Here is a 20893-nt window from a genome sequence, read left to right on the forward strand (position 1 = left end):
TCAGAAGAGGGAGCATAGTAGCTTCATGTCTTTGTTTTGTTATTTACTTTTAGAGTCAATCTTTTATGAATCTAATACATTGTAAACACTTTAATATTAATGAAATGGTTGTTTGTTACTGTGATTACTATGATGCATGTGTTGTGATACTGAGCATGACGTCCTCCGCCCCCGAACATTTCCGCCGTTCTGGTTTGGGGTGTAACAGAAGCTCTGCCAATGCAATTTCCTAACTTTTTTTAGGAAGAACATGTGTAAGTTAAGCTACACTCTAGTCTTTTCAGCGTAACTTATATTTATAGTCATAAATTGTTAGTATGAACCTATGAATAAGATTTATTAGTAATTCCATGTCATTATACCGATCGATCTACTTATGGGAGAGGTGTCTAGAATGGTTACGCTGAATTGGTTGTTGAATTTCAAAAAAGCTATTATACTGAAATGGTCCTGCTTCCTAACTGTCCTGCTTGGCTGATCCTTAATTGACAGATCTTGATGCAGACATTGGGATTAGTGAGGAATTTAATCTATAATTATTATCGTTGCTAGGATTACGAATCTAGATAATGCTTAATACTCTATACGTCTAGGTTTTTTCAAAGTACGAAGTGAAGCGCTGCCAAAATTGTCAGTGTAACGTCTCAAAAATAAGACCCAAAATTTCATTTTCAATTAATAAAACTAGTATTCCAGAACATCATCATAAGAATCCAGATAAAACAAATGTGTCAATCAACACATCATATCAGTGTAAGTTAAGAAAATGCAGAACGATGTGGTGTGCGCTCTCCAAGCATCCCGAGCTCTTCCTTTTGAAAACAGAAGTACCTAAAACATAAACTGAAAAGTGTAAGCACAAAGCTTAGTGAGTTCCCCAGAATACCACATACCAATAAATATATTTTCCATGGGCTACCCCCATGGTCTTTTCCTTGAAATTCCATCGGCTACTCCCATGGTCTGACATCCAAGTGCTATGGGCTACCCCCATGATCTTTCCTTGAAATTCCATGGGCTACCCCCATGGTCTGACATCCAAGTGTCATGGGCTTCCCCCATGGTCTTTCATACAAATGCCACGGCTACCCCCGAGGTCTTCTATCCAAGTATCACATAGATAACTATTATTCCACATAACAAGTAATGGGCCGACATTGTTGCCTTCGACCCATGGTCATAGTGAGAAAACTCACCTCGCATCACTGAATCACATAGATAACTTCATGGCTGTTGGTCGGACAAATCCCCGAGCTATCAATATCAAATAACATCAAATTAAATTTGGATTCCAATCCATAACTATCAAACCATAATTAGGGTAAATGACCAATTTACCGCTTACCTAGTTCGGACCAAAACTTACGCCCAAACTTATAATCCAAAAGTCCCAATTACCAAATAATCATACAAGGCCTAAACATGGCCCAACTTTCCAAATTGGGCCCAAACCCTTACATGGGCCTTACCCCAAGGCCCACCAAATTTTCCTAGTCCAAACACTTGCATTAAGATGGCCCAACAACACCCCAAGCATCTAAGCCCAATAGAATGGCCCAAACTCAAAGCCCAAGATGCGAAGCCAGTCATACTAAGTACACGGGGTGTACTCAGCTGTACGCTAAGCATACATGGTAAATAGCTTGTACGCGGCGCGTACAGATTTGTACGCCTAACGTATTCACCCATTCAGCCAAAACTCACTTTTAACCCTTAATCCAATAAGATATTGCTCCATAACATAGATCTGACTTCCCTGAGCTGGATTATGACGTAAAGCTGCTAACTTTACATCCATGTATGTCTAAATGAAGCTCTTAAGCTTAAAAAGGACTTAATATGTGACTTAATGCATGCATGAGAACCAATACCGCATAAAGTTGGCACCTTTATGCTTAAGGAACTCTTAATAAGCTCAGATCTAAAAGAATAAGTCGTTCAAACATCTTAACTCAACAACCAACCCAAAAAGCGACCAAAAACGTGACAAATGAAGCCATAAAGAGATCTGAACATGTAACATCCGGATTTTCAGGGACATTATTGTGTATGTTAATCTTGAGATTTAAGGAGGGACTCGACGAGTTGAGGGACCAACTCGCCGAGTCGAGTCGAGATTGTCGTGTGGATTTAATGAATGGACTCAACGAGTCAGAGGACGGACTCGCCGAGTAGGTGCTGGGCAGAGAAACCCTAATTTCTCGGGTTTGGGACCTAGTTAAAGGCATTTATAGCCTCAATTGCGGCCACCTTCCCCTGAGAAACCCTAGAAAGCAGAGAGAAATCTTGTAGTGCAAGAGGAGGGCTAATTCATCATTCTTTGGTGTGTTTTAGCAAAGGGAAGGAAGGATTTCGAGCTAGGCTGACTTGTGGGACGCAAATCTTCCATCATTTTGTTTAGAGCTGCTGTGGGAGGTAAGGATTCATGTCTATCTTCATTTGAGTAATAGATTTCATGAATCTAGGGTTTCATCTCTTCACTTTGGTAAGAGATCTAATGTGTATGATGTCCCCTGGTAACAATATTATCAGATCTGGACCTTGAGAGGTCCAGAGAGTCCCTATTCTTCAGCTTTATGCAATCCTTTATGAGTTTTGGGGCCTAGGTTATTATATTAAGGGTTATTTTGGCATATAGAGATGATAGTGTGATGCATGGGCCTAAAGTTTGAACCTTTACGTGACTTTTGAGTGCTAGAAGGTTAGATCTACTAGTTGATGAATCAGATCTAACCTCAGAAGGTCGTTTGAGTGTTGTCATGGAAGGAACTCACCGAGTCCATAAGGGGACTCGACGAGTCGAGTCCGGTTGACCCGCGATTCATGACCAGTGGTGACTCGTCGAGTGGAAGGTTCGCTCGGCGAGTCGAGTGAGGTTTAGATAGACCCAGAGGACATGCTTGGACTCGCCGAGTCACCTATGTGCACTCGACGAGTTTGGTCAAAGTTGACCATTGACTTTCGTTGACTTTTAGGGTCCAGTAAATGTTTGGACTTTTGAGCCATTGGAGGGGTAAAATGGTCTTTTACCCTCCTGAGAGAACTTAGAGAGGGAATAACCTAGCCTTTGAGAGTCGTATTGATTAGAGTAATTTTTTATGTGATTAGGCGGAGGCTAGATCAGTATTTCCGAGTTCGAGATTTACCGAGTTACCCGAGGTGAGTCTTCTCACTATACTTTACTTAGAGTGGTAATTAGAGTTATATGACAGAGTATCTTGTATGCCATTTATGTGATTGTGATGCACTGCATTATTTCTATGTGATTTATGCTGTGTATGATCCAGAGTTACAGAGTTAGAACCGGAAGGTTCACAGAGTTAGGACCAGAGGGTCCACAGAGTTAGGACCAGAGGGTCCACAAAGTTATAGCCTCGAGTGGCTAATATGTGTTATATGTGGTATTTTGGGGAACTCACTAAGCATTTATGTTTACAGTGTTATGTGTTATGTGTTTCAGGTACTAGTGACGATCGCGGGAAGGCGCCGGCATGATCTGTACACACAGACCGAGGATTTTAATTGTGATCTTGGGATATGTTTTATTTGATGACAATTGTTGAACATGAGATTTGAAAATGTTTAAATGATAATCATGTTGTTTGAAAAATGAAAAATTGTTTGAAAATTTACGTCGTTACAAGTTGGTATCAGAGCCTTGGTTTGAGGGATTCGGACGCACCTTCGGGCGTATCTGAACTCAAACTGAGGATTTGAGGAATTTTTCGCAATAAAACAATTTTTCTAAAAAGAGTAAAAGGTTTTGAGACGAGCAAAACAAAGTAGTGTGTACGGTCAGCCAGCGCCCGAACGGTGATTTCCCAAAATACCCTTACATTATGTGTTATGAGATATTATGTGATATACTATACATGCTAGAGATAGGCTAGGTATTTCATATTTTAGGACTAGAGTGGCCTAATTTGTGATGCCTTAGCCTAGGAGTTGATGTTATATGTGATGTGCCTTCGAGTATGAGTATCCAGCAGGAATCCTTTTAGAGAGGGATCTGAGTAGAGGAGTAATCTAGGCGAGATACCTAGATGAGCATTTGAGGAGTCTACTGAGAGACTAGTCAGATGCCCGCATGGGGTAAAGTTGCTTGAGTTCGGTGATATCCTTTGAGTATGAGGAGAGCAAGTGGGTAATAACCTAGAGTGATTTTACATGTTGGTAGAGATTATTCGATGCCCGAATGATGCTTGCTTCGTGCTTTGTGGAACTCTTGATGATGGGAGTCACCTACTAAGTGAATATGACGATATTCAGGAGGTAGATGGCTGGCATCATAAGGAGTTCTTCAGCAGCTGATGGCGGAGATGTGTGAGAACCTAGGAAGGGCCTAGGAAAGGGTGACCCTAGTCAGATGAGTACGCTGACAGAGTAGAGCATTTCGCAGAGGAGCGAACACACGTGATAGGATTGGTGATCGAGAAGGTTGAGCAGCTACTTAGGAACTCGGGGATGGTCCGTGCAGAAAGTAGGGTAGATGTGGCAGGTAGTATGGGCCCGTACTATTGAAAGTAGAGGACCCATACTCGATACAGGGAACATTCCAGAGATTTTAAGTAGCAGATCGAGAGGTGATTTCATGGTTCGAGTACCATGATTTGTAGCAGATCGAGAGGTGATTTCATGGTTCGAGTACCATGATTGGTAGCAGATCGAGAGGTGATTTCATGGTTCGAGTACCATGATTTGTAGCAGATCGCGAGGTGATTTCATGGTTCGAGTACCATGATTTGTATCAGATCGAGAGATGATTTCATGGTTCGAGTACCATGATTTGTAGCGAATTGAGGAGAGAAAACATGGTTCGGGTACCATGAGTCATAGCAGACCGAGAGGTGGCCACGTGGTTCGAGTACCATGACCCGTGGCGGTTAGTTTCACTAGCTCTGCCAGTTATTCTGTTGTGATTGGTCAGTCTAAGATCAGATGTGCAAGAGTATGGGGCCAGAGGGCCATGATGAACGAATTTTAGTGGAGCATCCCTTGAAAGGGAAATCGAGTTAGCTCCAAGGAATGGTTGGTGAGATGCTAGTTGGAGTCGCAAGACTCAGGGATGAGTAGGGATGGTGCGTTATGGGAGAATACGGTCTGGACTGAGCGACCGGCCGATGGTGGAGATGTCATTTTCTGCGACCTGAGCGGTGCTGTTTCTGTTCCAGTGGGAAGCAGGAGAGGTATTGAGATATTCGGTTTCCGAGGTTGGGGGTGAGCCCTGTGGGGTGGCTTTGGTTACGATCTTTCATTAGAGTATCTGAGACAGTATGTCTGCCGCAAGGTAAGGATATAGCAGGAGCAGGTTGTCAGTGGGAGCTGAGACGGTCAAGGACCAGGATACACCCTATTTGAGCATAGTAGGGCATGTGTTAGCTGCAGCAACGGACGGTCAAGAGGATTATATCGGAGCGGTGGCTCTTAGTGTCTATGATGGGTATCGAGTATGGACATGAGGTCTCTACTCTTATGATAATTCACGTGATGGGACAGCAGTTGAGGAGTCGAGGATGAGGAGTATGTTAGTTCATTATTTTCAGACATAGAGTCAGGGTTACTACTGGATAGTTGAGTTGTCCGGTAGTGGGATGGTGCGAGATTCTGAATGACTAGAGGCAGTCATGATGAGAAGTTTCTGAGGATTTCATCTGAGATTCGGGGTATTTGGAGTTGTTTGATCTCCATCGGGGAGATCATCGAGCATGGTGTATCACCTTCCAAGAGTAGGTGCGATGTTACTGGTAAAAAACAGTCTGTGGGATAGATTGTTGGTGAATCAATTGGTGATGATGCGAACCCTGAGTGGGGGAGAACCAGGTACTTTTTGAGGAGATCAGAGGTTTGTTCAAGAGTGGTTAGAGAACTGGATATAGAAACATGCGGTGCGGATTCCCAAGACCAGGGTTATCAGTGGTCGAGGTGTGTTGCAGAGGGATTTAATGCATGTTGTCCGCGTTCAAGAAAGGATGAGTGCCTGCACGGCAGGTGGCCGTTGGTCAGAGGCCTTGTGGCAGATAAGAATTTTTCGAGGTGGTTGGTTCGTAGGGATACTTCGGTAGTTGGGAAATTTTGGTTCGATGAATGGACTATTCTATGCTCTTTGGAAAGGGTAAGAGATGATCGGGCAGCCAATTTCTGGGACGGCATACGTAATCTCGCTTGGTTTTGTAAGGGTCGAATTGTTGTAATTAGTCGAAGTGTGGTTTGGACTCTTCGAATGTTTTGTAATGTATTTTACTAGGGCGCTTTTATTCGAATCATTAATGTCTATGCCTTAGTATATTTTTTGTTTGCTTTCAGTTCCCTATAAATAGGGTTATTTACTAGAGTTAGAGAATAACTTTTACAGACTTGTCTATTGCACTCTGTAAAGAATTCGAAAGCATAATAGAGCGTAACAAGATCATATTTACATCCGGTGTTCAATATCGCATTCTTACTTGAATTCTTACTCTGATTAATTCATTACTCGATTCTTTGATTCATCAATTGGTATCAGAGCAGGAATCACATCTGTGATCTGATTTTCATCCATTCAAAAAGTTTTTGAATCAAATTTTGGTTCAAAAGTTTCCGCACTTTTTGATTCGTGAAAAAATTGTGTAAGATTTCAGTTTGTGATTTGATTCTGCATTTGAATTGTTAAATCGAGTATTCTTCTTATAATTCCGATCTGATTCAGCTAGTTTGTTTTCAAATCTCCAAATTTTCTTAAAAATTTTCAAAATCAACTTCCGTACAACAATGGCGAGCTTCAATCTCAATTCAATGACTTCGTTCTCTCATCTGTTAGGATCATCGATCAAAATTCCAATGCTAATTCCTGAATATTATGATCAGTGGGCTGATCGGATGTAGGATTATCTGAATGGTCTTGATGAAGAGTTATGGACATGTATCACTGGAAGTGTTAATGTTCCAGTGAATGTTCAACCAATCGGATCCTCTTCCATAGATTCTGGTGTTGATAATCAAGGTGATCGTCTGAAGAAACTGGAGAAAAGATGTATGAGGGAACTGAGAGGTGCTTTACCTCCAGTTGCGTACAATTATGTAAGGAGTTGTACAACTGCAAAGGAGGTCTGGAACAATCTGAAAGATAAGTTTCAAGGAAGTGAAAAGACAAAAATCAATTCAGTTAAACAGTGTTTGGTTGAGTTGAAAGATTTCAAACAAAAAGAAGGAGAAACAATCGAAGTCTACTATGATCGTCTGAACGAATTAATCTATCGTTGCAATCGTTATGGAATTACCAAGACTTCAATGGAATTCAATCTCATCTTTGTAATGGGGCTTCAAAAAGAATGGAGAAGTGTGAGTATGATGGTGAAGAATCAGCAAAGTTTTGATACATCAACTCTCAATGATTTGTACAATCAGTTTAAAACACATGGAATTGAAGTAAATGAAATTGCTGAGGAATCGAAGTTGACTTTGGGAGGTCCATTAGCTCTTGTGTCAAAGATTTCTGAGAAAGAAGCTGAAAATGGTGATTCTGAGGAAGAAGAAGGATTCATCATGAATTCGGATGATGAAGCAATAGCATTTTACTCGAATAATCGTGTTAAGAAATTTTTCAAAAAACCGTTCAATTCGAAGACTAAGCTTGCTGAGATGAAAGGAAGTTCTGTGAGTAAAAATGTTGTTGAGGAGAAAAAGAAAGTTGAGAAGCAAGATTCGAAAATAGCTGAAGGAAAGAGTGAGAAGAAGCTGAAAGGTGATGCTGGAATAGATTGTCATTATTGCAACAGTGCTAATCATCTTGCGAATGACTTTATGCTTCGGAAGAAGGATGAGAGGAAGAATAAAGTCAAGGATGAGGCGTACTATGCAGAAAAGCTTGAGGTGGTTCGTGCGAAAGCCAAGAACTTGTCGTTGGTTGCAAAGGGTGAACATGAGGATGAAGAAGGAACTTATCAAATCTGGTCATCTGGATCAGACGATGAGGAAATGAGAAATCCAACGTATGGAGCAATGTATGCGAAAATGGAGGAGGACTCAGAGGATGAGGAATTCGAAGTGAAAGGACGATGCTTCGTATCCAAAACGACAGACAAATCTCCAATGACAACAAAGGTACGTAAAATTCTTGAATCTTTTAATATTCCTACACATGCTTATGATTCTGAACTAATTTCTTTTGATGAGATTGTTACTTATTTTGATTCAATTGTTGTGTCTGCTAGCAATGAGGCCAAAAAGTTGTCAATGGAGTTATTAGAGACCAAAAAGAGATTAGACTTGAAAACAAGCAAAATTGAATGTTTGGAATTACAAATAACAAATATTATGTGTAATAGGGATACTTTATCGAGTGAAGTCAAACTTTTACTAGCACAAAGAAACATCTATTGTAATTCTGCAAAAAGACTTCATGGCAAATTAGCTGATTTACATCATTCATGTGATATAAGTAAAGAACAACATAGAAAATTACTGTCTTTTCTAGTATTCGAAAGAGCTAAGGTAGATAATATTTCGTATGATTGTGAGCAAATAATTGCTTATTTTGACAAAGTTCCTGATGATAGATATAAATGTGGAATTGTCAAAATTGATGAATGTATTGATGCGAATGAATTAGTTAACATTGTGAATGATACTTTGACTAAATCTGAACAAATTCAAATTTTGAAAAAGACTGAGAATTCAACATCTGACTCTCAATCTAATTTTGCTGATATTGAAGATAATTCTGACAATATTAGTGAAATTAGTGAACTTGAAGATGTTGATTGTTCTCAGTTGACTGTTATTAATGTTGCATCAACATCTAAAGGGAAAGAAAAGTTAAGGATATGATGGTTGAAAATGAAACTGATATACCCTCAACTTCGAAAGTTTGTGATATGAACTTCGTGGATCTCAGAGACAGTCAAACTGATGATAGTGATGATGAAGAAGAAGAGAAAATTTCGAAGGAAATGGAAACTACAAAAGAAGAAGCAATTCCTCGAATAGTGGTTGATCAAGTGTATGGTGATACACAAAAGTTCGAAAAAGTAATGAATGAAAAAGGTTAACACTATCTTGAAACGAATACAGTGGTTTATCCAAATTTCAAGTGTACAGATGATGTCATTTTTCCAAATCAAGTTTTCGTAACTACTGGAAATGTTGAGAATATCAAACCAGAATTAAAGAAGTTAATTGAGGAAGATAATTCAAAAACAACTGAAGAAGGTTTTTTCGCAAATCAAAGCACAGTTGACAACAACTTAACAAAGAATTCGTATGTGTTCCAACGTCAAAAACCACAAAGACAATGCGTTGAAAAATTAAAATTTGAAAAAGAGTTTTCAAAATAAGTTGTAAAGGAAGATGAAAAGGTTGTCAAACTAAACTCTAAGGAATTTAAAGATCAAATTGACAAATTTTCGAAGGAACACAACATTTCAAAAAGACAAGCAAGAAAGAAAATATTTTGGCAAAATGTTGAGTCTCAAAAGATGTCTGAATCACAATCAACCAAAAATGTTTTCAAAACTAAAAATTCCTCTTTTTCAACAAAAACTCAACAGTCATTTCATACAAATCCTTCAAGGTCTGAAGTGAATAAACAAATAAGGTTTTCGAAAGTTTCAGAAACTAATAAGTCAAGAGCATTTTCGAATAAATCTAATTCAAATCATCAATTCTTTCAACGTCAACATTTTAAATCAACAGTTGATACATCATATGCTCAATCATTTCTAACAAATCCAAAAGTTTATTTTGTTCCTCAAAGCCAAATTTTCCTAATCATACAAAGAAAGAAACAATGAAAACTTCACGAGAAAAAGGGATGACTTCAAGGAAGAACATTAATCATTGGCTTGAAGGCAAGGGAAAGATGTATCAATCAAATACATTTTCAAAGGGGCAAATTCACGAAGCATATGAAAAGTATATGAATACTTCGTCAAACGAAAGTTCATCTTCTAAGGATTCAAACATATCAGTCAAAGCTTGGAAACCAGTACTAAAAGCAAAGAATGTTCAATCACAACCTCCAAATTCGAAGGGTAATGTCAGTGAACATTCGAAACCATCAAAAACTTATGTCTTGGTCCCTTTGAATAAAGAAGTAAACTTAATTGATAGTCTCAAAACCAAAGTTTGTGATTGGGTTAAAAGTTCTTCATTACATTCGAAATTGAAATCTAATTTCCAAGGACCCAAAAAGCCTTGGGTACCTAAATTTTTCCACTGATTGCAGGTACTATGTGACGAGCAATATGATAACAAATGGTACATTGATAGTGGTTGCTCTCGTCACATGACTGGGAAGAAGGAAAATTTACGTGATTTTCGAGTCTCAAAAATGCTGGAGTAGTGAGGTTTGGGAACAATCAAAAATGTCAAGTCAAAGGATATGGGAAGATCACAAATAGACAATTCACAGTGAATCGTGTTGCATATGTTGAAGGTCTTCAACATAACTTGATAAGTGTTTCTCAACTTGTTGTGGGAACTGGCAATCAAGTTCTTTTTAATGAAGAAGGAAGTGTTATTTCGAATGTCAACACAAACGAAGTATTACTGAAATCCAAAAGGAAAGGTGACATGTTTACTCTGGACATCAATCCGATAGTAGGGAAACCTGCTATATGTCTTCTTTCGAAAGCAACAGCAGATTTAAGATGGCTATCGCATCGAAGACTTTCTCATCTCAATTTTCGAAATATCAATAAACTTGTGGTACAAGATCTGGTAAGAGGTTTACCTATACTTAAATTTGACAATGATTCTTTATGTGCAGCTTGTGAAGTTGGCAAGCAACATAAACAAGGTCATCCAATAACGATTGATTCGAAAATTGTTGCACCTCTGGAGCTTTTACATATTGATTTGTGTGGTCCTTCGACTGTTTCAACTCTCAACAAGAAACGATACATTTTAGTTATTGTTGATGATTTTTCTAGATTTACGTGGGTTTATTTTCTCAGGCTTAAATCCGAAGTTGCACAAATCATGATTGATTTTATCAAAAAGATGGAAACAACATTGAAGAAGACTGTTCGAAAAATTAAGAGTGATAATGGAACTGAATTTAAGAACAATGTTCTTGATTCATTTTTGGTGAACAAAGGGATTTCGCATAATTTTTCATCTCCATATACACCACAACAAAATGGAGTTGTTGAACGAAGAAATAGATCTCTATGCGAAGCGGCAAGAACCATGTTGGCATATGCGAATCTTCCACAATACCTTTGGGCTGAAGCAGTATCAACTGCATGTTTCACTCAAAACAGATCGTTCATTCATCGTCGTTTTAACATTACTCCATATGAAATTCTAAACAATCGAAAACCTAACTTCAAATTTTTCCATGTTTTCGGATGCAGGTGTTTCATCATGAATCTCAAGGATCATCTTACGAAATTTCAAGCTAAAGTTGATGAAGGGATTTTCTTGGGATATTCGCATAATTCAGTCGCATATCGTGTGTTGAATAAAAGAACACGAAAAGTTGAAGAAACTTTCAATCTTACATTTGATGATTACTACATTACACAAACAACATCACAGTTTGCAAATCATCCTATTCTGAAACACACTCAAGATGAATCTGAATCCTCACAATCCTTAGATATTGATTATGATTTATTTTTTGTAATTTCAGATCATGCTGTTGATGCTGAAATAAATGCAAATGATAATCATATCTCTGAACTAACGAAGCTTAATGATAATTCAACATCAATTTCTCCAGAGAAAGGTGAAAGTATGCAAAACAATCCAGTGGAGGGGGAGCACTTGGATTCAAATACTTTAGATGAGGAAGTACATTCTTTCGAGGGGGAGAAAGAAAGATTGAATGATGATGTTGAGGGGGAGCATAATGTTGAGGGGGAGCATTTAGAAAATATTGAGATTAATAATAATTTTTATGATGCTTGTTCGATTGCAGGTTCAGAAAATGATGATATGTACGAAGATGCACCTTTGGAATTTGATCCAGCATATCCACCAATGGAAAAATGGACAAGAGATCATTCGAAGGATCAAATAATTGGGAATCCACAAGAGGGAGTTTTAACAAGAGCTCAAATTCGTGCAAAGAATGAGGTATTGAATACTCATCAAGAATTTTGCATGTTCAATGTTTTCATATCTAAAATTGAACCAAAAACAATTAAGGTTGCAATGGAACACTCAGATTGGGTTGTTGCAATGCAATCTGAATTGTTTGAATTCGAACGAAACAAGGTTTGGAGATTAATTCCTAAACCTGAAAATGTTTCGATTGTCGGGTTAAAATGGATTTTCAAAAATAACACTGACAAAGATGGAAACATTGTTCGAAACAAAGCAAGACTTGTTGTTAAAGGATATTCACAACATGAAGGAATCGACTATGAAGAAACTTTTGCCCCTGTCGCAAGACTCGAGGCGGTTCGTATATTTCTGGCTTATGCAGCTCACAAAGATTTTGATGTTTATCAAATGGACGTGAAATGTGCATTTCTAAATGGAGAGCTTGAAGAAACTGTTTACGTGGAACAACCTCCAGGTTTTATTAACGAAGAATATCCTAATCACGTTTATGTTTTAGATAAGGTAGTTTATGGTTTGAAACAAGCACCACGAGCATGGTATGCAACTCTTACTTCATTTTTGAAACAATCTAAATTTAAACAAGGATCTGTTGATCCCACATTATTTCGAAAGAAAGTGGGCAATCATCTAATGCTTGTTCAAATTTTTGTTGATGATATTATTTTTGGCTCATCTGACCCTGCCTTGTCTAGAGAATTCGAAGATTTGATGAAAAGCAAGTTTGAAATGAGCATGATGGGAAAAGTCAATAATTTCCTTGGATTGAATATTCGTCAAAGCAGAGAAGGAATTTTTATTAATCAGTAAAAATATACGAAGAATCTGCTAGAAAAGTTTGGATTGACGAATAGCACAAAGTTACGAGTTCCAATGGCAACGGGCATAAAGTTAACACCGTCGTTAGATAAACCAGCAGTTGACATAACTTTATATAGGAGCATGATTGGTTCGTTACTTTATTTGACAACAAGTAGACCTGATATCATGTTTTCTGTGTGTAATTATGCTAGGTATCATTCTAATCCATGAGAACCACATCTCACTGTTGTGAAGAATATCTTTTGTTATCTTAAAGGAACAATTTCGTTAGGATTGTGGTATCCTTCGAAAACTGGGTTCTTTGTACAAGCATATTCGGATGCAGACTTGGGTGGTTGTAATCTTGATAGGAAAAGCACAAGTGGTGGATGTCAATTTCTTGATGGCAAATTGGTGAGCTGGCAGTCGAAAAAGAAAACATGCGTTTCAATTTCAACAGCTGAAGCAGAATATGTGGCTGTTGTTGCTTGCACTTCAAAAATAATATGGATCCAAAGTCAATTGCGTGATTATGCAATAAATATGAAAAAGATTCCATTATATTGTGATTCTCAAAGTGCAATAAGAATTTGTCATAATCCTGTGCAGCATTCGAAGACTAAACATATAGCTCTTCGTTATCATTTTATCAAAGATCACGTGGAGGATGGAAATATTGAAGTACATTTCGTGAAAACAACTGATCAGTTAACTGATATTTTAACGAAACCTTTAGATGAAAAATCCCTTGTGAGAATAATAGAAGGGCTTGGAATGATTGATGGAAATTCTGTTCCATGCGAAAAAGGAGAATGATTGTTGACAAGGAATGAATCAGAGGTGCTGAATAAAAGATAACATACAGTCATTCAGCATTCAGCGGTTACTGTTCATAGTCAACGCTTCGACCCCTTCGAATTCGCACATTTATCACTTATTTTAAGGGTTGATTCTGAGGTTACTGTTCATAGTCAACGCTTCGACCCCTTCGAATTAGTACATTTGTCACTAATAAAGGAATAATAAAATTTCGTGTGTTTGTAACAAGTAAAGTATATTTTTCAATTTTTGAAAATTCAAAAATCCAAAAAGATTTTCTTTTATTTTGTCATTTAATTTTCGAAAATTCAAAAAATCAAAAAAAAATTTCTTTTGTTTTGTCATTTAATTTTCGAAAATTCAAAAATCCAAAAAGATTTTCTTTTGTTTTGTTATTTAATTTTCGAAAATTCAAAAATCCAAAAAGATTTTCTTTTGTTTTGTCATTTAATTTTCGAAAATTCAAAAATCCAAAAAGATTTTCTTTTGTTTTGTCATTTAATTTTCGAAAATTCAAAAATCCAAAAAAAATTTCGTTTGTTCTGTCTTTATTTTCGAAAAATCAAAACAACAAAAATATTTTGATTCTTACTTCTTTTTAGTATTTTATTGCAGATTATCATGACAATACAGAGGGGATTATGCATGCAGTACTAGGGTCAGGTACATTTTTCATACGAATCGATAAATTTTTCATCATTCGAACTAGTTAGGTTGTCCCTAGAAGCATGCTGCTGCATGTTGTCCAAAGCCTCCATGACTCAATGTGTGTGTACGAAAGCCTTAATGAAATTATTCATACGAAAATTTCTTCCCAATCAGGCTTATAGTCACATTAGTCTCTGAGCTACCTGACTCTTCTCAAAATGAGTTAAGAGTTTACTGTTTTGTCCAAATCTACAGAGGTACTTTTCGTGTCTTACATCAATCTTTTTCATCCATAAAATTCTTACACGCTCACACACGAAGACATATGTCCGAGAGGTCTCTGATCAAACCAATCGAAACTTAGACATATCAAAAATCTGTGTTTATGATCTGACATCATGAGACCGTGATGAAAGTGAAACCCAATTTACAATACACTTTTAAGGAATTGACGGGGAACAATGTTCTTGATTTTTACGAAACTCTTGTTTCTGTACCACAATTCGAAACTCCAAATCATATTCAATTCGAATGAGTGGTCTTGATCAAACATTCGAAACCCACGATGTTTGTTACCCAACAAGATCCAGCACAAAATTTTTTTATTGAATAGGATTTCCGTGTGAGTTTCATACGAATATCTTTGTCATTTCAAAAGATATCAAAGCCAACTTGTCACTGACTACACTGGTCAAACAAGTAATTTCTGTTACAATTTCTCACCTTATGTTTAGGTTGACATGTAACGAAATTTTTGACCTACCCACGAAGCATTATAAAAGAAGCCCTTTGATACTTATCAACAAGTATTCGATTGTAATTCACGGGAACCTACACAAGCTATTGATCATTTCTCTTAATGATTAATGAAGAAATCTTTGCCCGAGATTTAATATGCTTTTGTGTCAATTGTTTGACATCACACTATTCCAATTTTTTTATCTTTGTTTCTTGTCTACATTCTTTGGAACACTGCACTCACGAAATCCTTGAGGTTCTGAGTAATACCAGCTCAGGCTGATGATTTCAAACATTTGGCGTATGACTTCGCTTTTCATCTCAAAAGTGAAAGAGCCTTGCTTCCATTCGAAGGGTTCTGACGGTTACAAGAAAGGCTATTTATAAATGACGTATGGTATTCTGTCCGGTTTTCAAGGTGATGTGACAGCTACTTTTTGACGCATGGCTACTTTTACGCAGTAAAAGTCCGATTTTCAAGGTGCCACGTCGGATATCATTAATACACTTCCCGCTTCCAATTCAAACATCAGGGTTACATATAAAAGGGGATTCAAGGGTTCATTATCATTTTACGTATTCCAAAAGCCAAACATTCCCCAAAATTCTCTGATCTTTAAAATCTTCAAACCCTAACAATGGCGACTACTGCTCATGTCGATTCTCATACCACTGAAGATGCCTGTTCATTACCAATAATGAAGATTCAAGCAACAAACTATTACTTGGAGGGTGACGTTTCTCAGTACCCGGAAGAGTTGAAGATGCTAATCGTTGCTTTGAAGAACTCTGTCTTGTCAAAGGCGATGTTCAATTCTTTCTCGGTTCCATTGTCCTGGCTTTCTCAAGCAGGATCAACTGCGACTTACAACAAAGCATCTGATACGATTACTTTTCATCTGGTGAACAACAAAAAGGTCAGGCTAACCAAGAAACTCTTTTGCCAAATTCTTGATATTCCAAATTCGCCTCCATATGTTGCTTTCACTTTTCCACAAATTGTTCACATGTTTAATCAGATGGGATATCAGCCACCATTGTCCAAGATGAGTGATTTTAAAAAGTCTGGTCTTCCACGACTCTGGAATTTCTTATTTGGAATTTTTCTAAGATGTTTGACTGGGCGATCCGCTGGTCTTGATAAAGGAAGGATGGAAGTTTATGTCATGGTTGCTGGCATATATTCTGATTTTCAAGTGGACTATTCTACACAATTATGGAAAGAATTTCAAAAAGGTGTAGAACATACGAATGCTATTCATGGTATTTCGTGTGCAAGATACTAGAGCCTAATCTTGCAACATTTTTACAATAAGGAAGGGATTTTGGTACCCAATGATGAAGAAAGAGCGGTTTTCCAACCATACCACTATCCGAAGGATATCACAGACAGTGCTGAAGTTTTTCCATCAGTTGCTCGTATTCCCGATGCAATGCTTAAAAGGGTCGATTCTTCAAATTCAGTTTTAGTGGCATATTTGCAGACTATTGATTCTACAATTGAAACTGGCATACTCTTGGATAGAGAAGATACGAAATCCAAGAAGACGAAGAAGAATGAAACTGAGTTCAAACCTTCGAAATCTCCAAAGAAGAAGCCTGAAACAGTTGAAGTGTCTGTTGCTGAGACTCAAGTAATTGAGCCAATTCTTGAAGAAACACAAGAAAATGTAATCATTCCTTCGAAGACTGGAATGTTTCGAAGAATTAAAATGAAGTCAACCCACAAAAGCAAGTCTCCTACACACAAAGTGGTTCGAAAACCTCAAATCACTCATCAAGGTGTGTTAATTCGAGAAGTGCCAGCACCTGTTTCTCCGGTATCCAAGAAACGAAGGGCTGAGGATATGGCCAAACGTTTGTCAAAGAAGAAGAAGAAGAAGACTCGAAAGCTTGTGATTTCTACTGAGTCAACATATGATGATGATGAAAGAATTCCAGAAACCCCAGAGTTCACTCATCTCACTGAAAGTTCCACTCCTGTGAAGACAATTGTCATACCACCCGAAGATTCGAGTGCCAAATCAGTTTCTGAGGCAGTTCGAACTTCAGGCATCCCTGCACACGTATCTGATACGGATGCAAATGTCAATTTGGGTGAAGGAGGTTCGAAACATGAAGCTCAAGGTCACGTTACTTCTGCTCCTTTCGAAAATATTGTTTCTGTCTCACCATCCACTATTCCCATTACATCAACCACAGATTCCCCTACATTCGAACACATTATCAATCAACCATTCACCTCTATTTTTTCTTCTCAATCTATTGAACCACCCAAACCAACTTCACCTGTTTAAGAAACCATTGTAATGGAGACAGAGACTGATAATGAGGGGTTTGGTGGTACGTTTGAAGAATTAGAATTTCATGAAGAGGAAGAGGAGTTTCCCGATCATATGCTGATGACCATGAAGCAGTTTAAAATTCAGAATCAGAAATTGAATTCAATAATTCAATCTCAAGCAGATCTAGGGGGTGGTTCATCTGTTTCAAATTTGGAGATCGATTCTATGTTCAAGATGTTCGAAGCCAGAGTTGTGAGCAAAGTATCTGGAATGCTTACAGACTCTGAATCACGAATTTTGAAGAAAGTTGATTTTAATGATCAAAACAATGAAATCCGAATCAATTCTCAAAATTTGAAGTTTGCTGGTGATCTGAAAGAATTGAAGAATGTTGCAAAGGAACGACATGTTATTTTTATTCAAGATGTGAAGAAAGTAAGAGAAGATGTAAATTTACAGATTCACGAACTTCGTGAAGATATGCAAAAAGAAATTGCCAATGTTCAACAAGATTATGCATCCTTGAATCAAAAGGTTGATATCATTTGTGATGCAGTCACCAAATTTGTTAAGCTGTATGAAAGTTTGAGTCCTCAAATTACTCAACTTTCAACATCCGAAAGTGCAAGCTTTGAGGAAGTGATTACTTTACTCAAGGAGTTAAAAGAAATTTCTGATAGGTCGTTTTCTTCTCCATTGATAACTCCTGAATTTTTATCACAAAAGTTCATCCAATTCGAAGCCATTCTCAACAAACAACTTGCTCCTCTCTTTCGCATATCAAGCCTACTTCCAACAACATGTGACCCACCTGTTTCCACAGGGGTGCAAGGGTGAGAAAGAAAAATTGATGAATCGAAGGCTAGTGGAGAAGATGCGAAAGTTGTGGGAACGATATTCTCTTCGAAAATCCCTACAACAAAACCAGTAATTGTTTCTGCTGATCAAGTGACTTCAACAGTCGTAACAACAATGCCAACTGCAAGACCAATTTCGAAAGGAATTGTGATTGGTAAATCTTCGGAGACTGGTGGGAGTGTCTCGAAACCAAAAGAGGCAATTGACAATCCAACTTTAAAAGATAAAGGGAAATCGATTCTTGTGGAAAAGTCGAAAGAAGAAAAGAAGGTTGAAGTAGAAGCTGAACTTGAAAAACTGAGGATTATTCAAAGCATTATGACTCAGCGTGCTAGTGATCTAAAGGGAATGGATAAAGGTGATCCAGCCAAACACTATAATTATGAAACAATTGAGGCCAAGGTTGCTTTTAATCACATGTATACATTCGAGAAGAAACCAAAGTAGAGTTATTTGGTCATGAATACTGATGCAAGCCAACTGGATTTTCCGATAAACAAAATGATGTTTATCATGCCTCAGTTCAAAGCCGAAGGGAATTTTAAAGAAAAAGATGAAGGTACACACATGAAAATTCGTTTTCATGCTGTTCTTGGAAAAGCCCCTGAGGAAGTTTGGTCATTGGTTAAAATCAAGAAAGTAATCAGTATGAAAAAGGATGTGATTTTCGAAAACACAGTCCAGAATGTTAAGTATGTTGTTCCCAGGGCAAATGGAAAGATTTGCGAATTTACGATTGCTGATTTTCCAGTGATGAACTTGTATGATCTCATACAAGTTGCATTGCTTTTAAAAGACAAATCATTTTCATTCCTTCAAAACACTGAACCGGATGAATTCAAGCTTGGAGTTGCTCATATCAAGATTTTTCTCGAAAACTATTACGAGTGTTTGGCACTAACTGATGTGGAGTTAGCTACTGCCAAGGGAATGGAAATAAAAGCACCGATGGCTCCTACGAAGACTCGGGCGGAATTGAAGAAGTATGCTGATGGTGAAATTTGCCTGAAGCCTTTTGGAATGGTCTTCGCAGGAAAAGACAAAGCTAGAAAAGCTAAACGATTCTTATTCCAGGCAAGTGAAGTGGAGAGATATTCAACATCTCAATATACGAACTTAATTGTTCGTATGAATCATTGCAAGAAGAATAATGAAGGAGATAAGAAAGAACTGAAGAAGATTATCTCTTGCTACACAGAGATTCGAAGAGTGTTGCTGTATTCCATCACGCTTCTTACAAATTGAAGACTTCGACTATAATTACAAAGGGGGAGATTGTAAGGGTCGAATTGTTGTGATTTGTCGAAGTGTGGTTTGGACTCTTCGAATGTTTTGTAATGTATTTTACTAGGGCGCTTTTATTCGAAGCATTAATGTCTATGCCTTGGTATATTTTTTGTTTGCTTTCAGTTCCCTATAAATAGGGTTATTTACTAGAGTTAGAGAAGAACTTTTACAGACTTGTCTATTGCACTCTGTAAAGAATTCGAAAGCATAATAGAGGGTAACAAGATCATATTTACATCCGGTGTTCAATCTCGCATTCTTACTTGAATTCTTACTCTGATTAATTCATTACTCGATTCTTTCATTCAACAGGTTTTGAGCAATAAAGGAAAGAGTTTCGGAGGGTCATTTTCGTGTTCTGAGCCGTTGGCGAATTCTCCGTGTTTCAGTTTGGGAGATGGAGTATTCCGAGGTATCCGAGTTTAATGTTCTAAGTTTCGGATTATTTCGAGACTTGAGTTATGAGATGTCGAGTGGTATATAAGTGTCTATGGTTCCGTTGGAGGCCCTTCAACTAATTGACACCAAACAGGATTATCTGAGAATGTGAATTGCAGCGAGAAAAAGAAGTTTTGTCCCGGCGGTGGTCGTCTAAAGTAGTGATGCATAGCCGGGATGGGTGTGTGTACCTATCTACGCTCGGCCGCGGAGCATGAGTGAGTGAACGCAGGATGGCGTCGACTTGAGGATGAGATCGTGGAGTGGTAAGAGAAAGCATGGTAAGACTATAGAGAGCTGTAGCATCCATGAGTTAGTGTGAGAGAGTGTGGTGATACTGTGGGAAGTCACAGTATTTGCCAGTCAGCGAGAGGGTGTTGTGATACTGCGGGGAGCCGTAGTACTCACTATTCAGTGAGAGGTTGTGGTGATGTTACGAGGAGCCGTAGTACTCACTATTCAGTGAGAGGGTGTGGTGATGCTACGGGGAGTTGTAGTACTCACTATTCAGTGAGAGGGTGTGGTGATGCTATGGGGAGCCGTAGTACTCACTATTCAGTGAGGGGTTGTGGTGATGCTGCGGGGAGCCATAGTACTCACTGTTCAGTGAGAGGTCGTTATGATACTGCGGGGAGCCGTGGTACCCGCTAGTCAGCAAGAGAATGTTGTGACGAAGTGCTCTCTGATCAGAGCGTGACGCAGAAGAGTTTTGGGCTTGGGTAGCCCTAATATTTGAATTTGTGGGAGCCTGGTGGTCGAACCAGGGGCAAGACTGGGGTCTCCATACTTGTCGGGATTCGTTATATTTTGAAATTGAGTAATTGTTGTCCCAACCAAAGGGAAGTGGATAAGAGAGGAACGCATGAGTTGTGGGTCATGAGTCATGAGTTGAGTGGTTCGTTGGGACGAGTGGTTCCAATTCTGTGTCGGATCAGACTCTCGAGTTGAGTTTGATTCTAGTGGTGTATTGAGTA

This window comes from Lactuca virosa, chromosome 9 (genome assembly GCF_052849685.1).
Source record: "Lactuca virosa cultivar CGN04683 chromosome 9, Lactuca_virosa_CGN04683_v6, whole genome shotgun sequence".
Taxonomy (NCBI): Eukaryota; Viridiplantae; Streptophyta; class Magnoliopsida; order Asterales; family Asteraceae; genus Lactuca; species Lactuca virosa.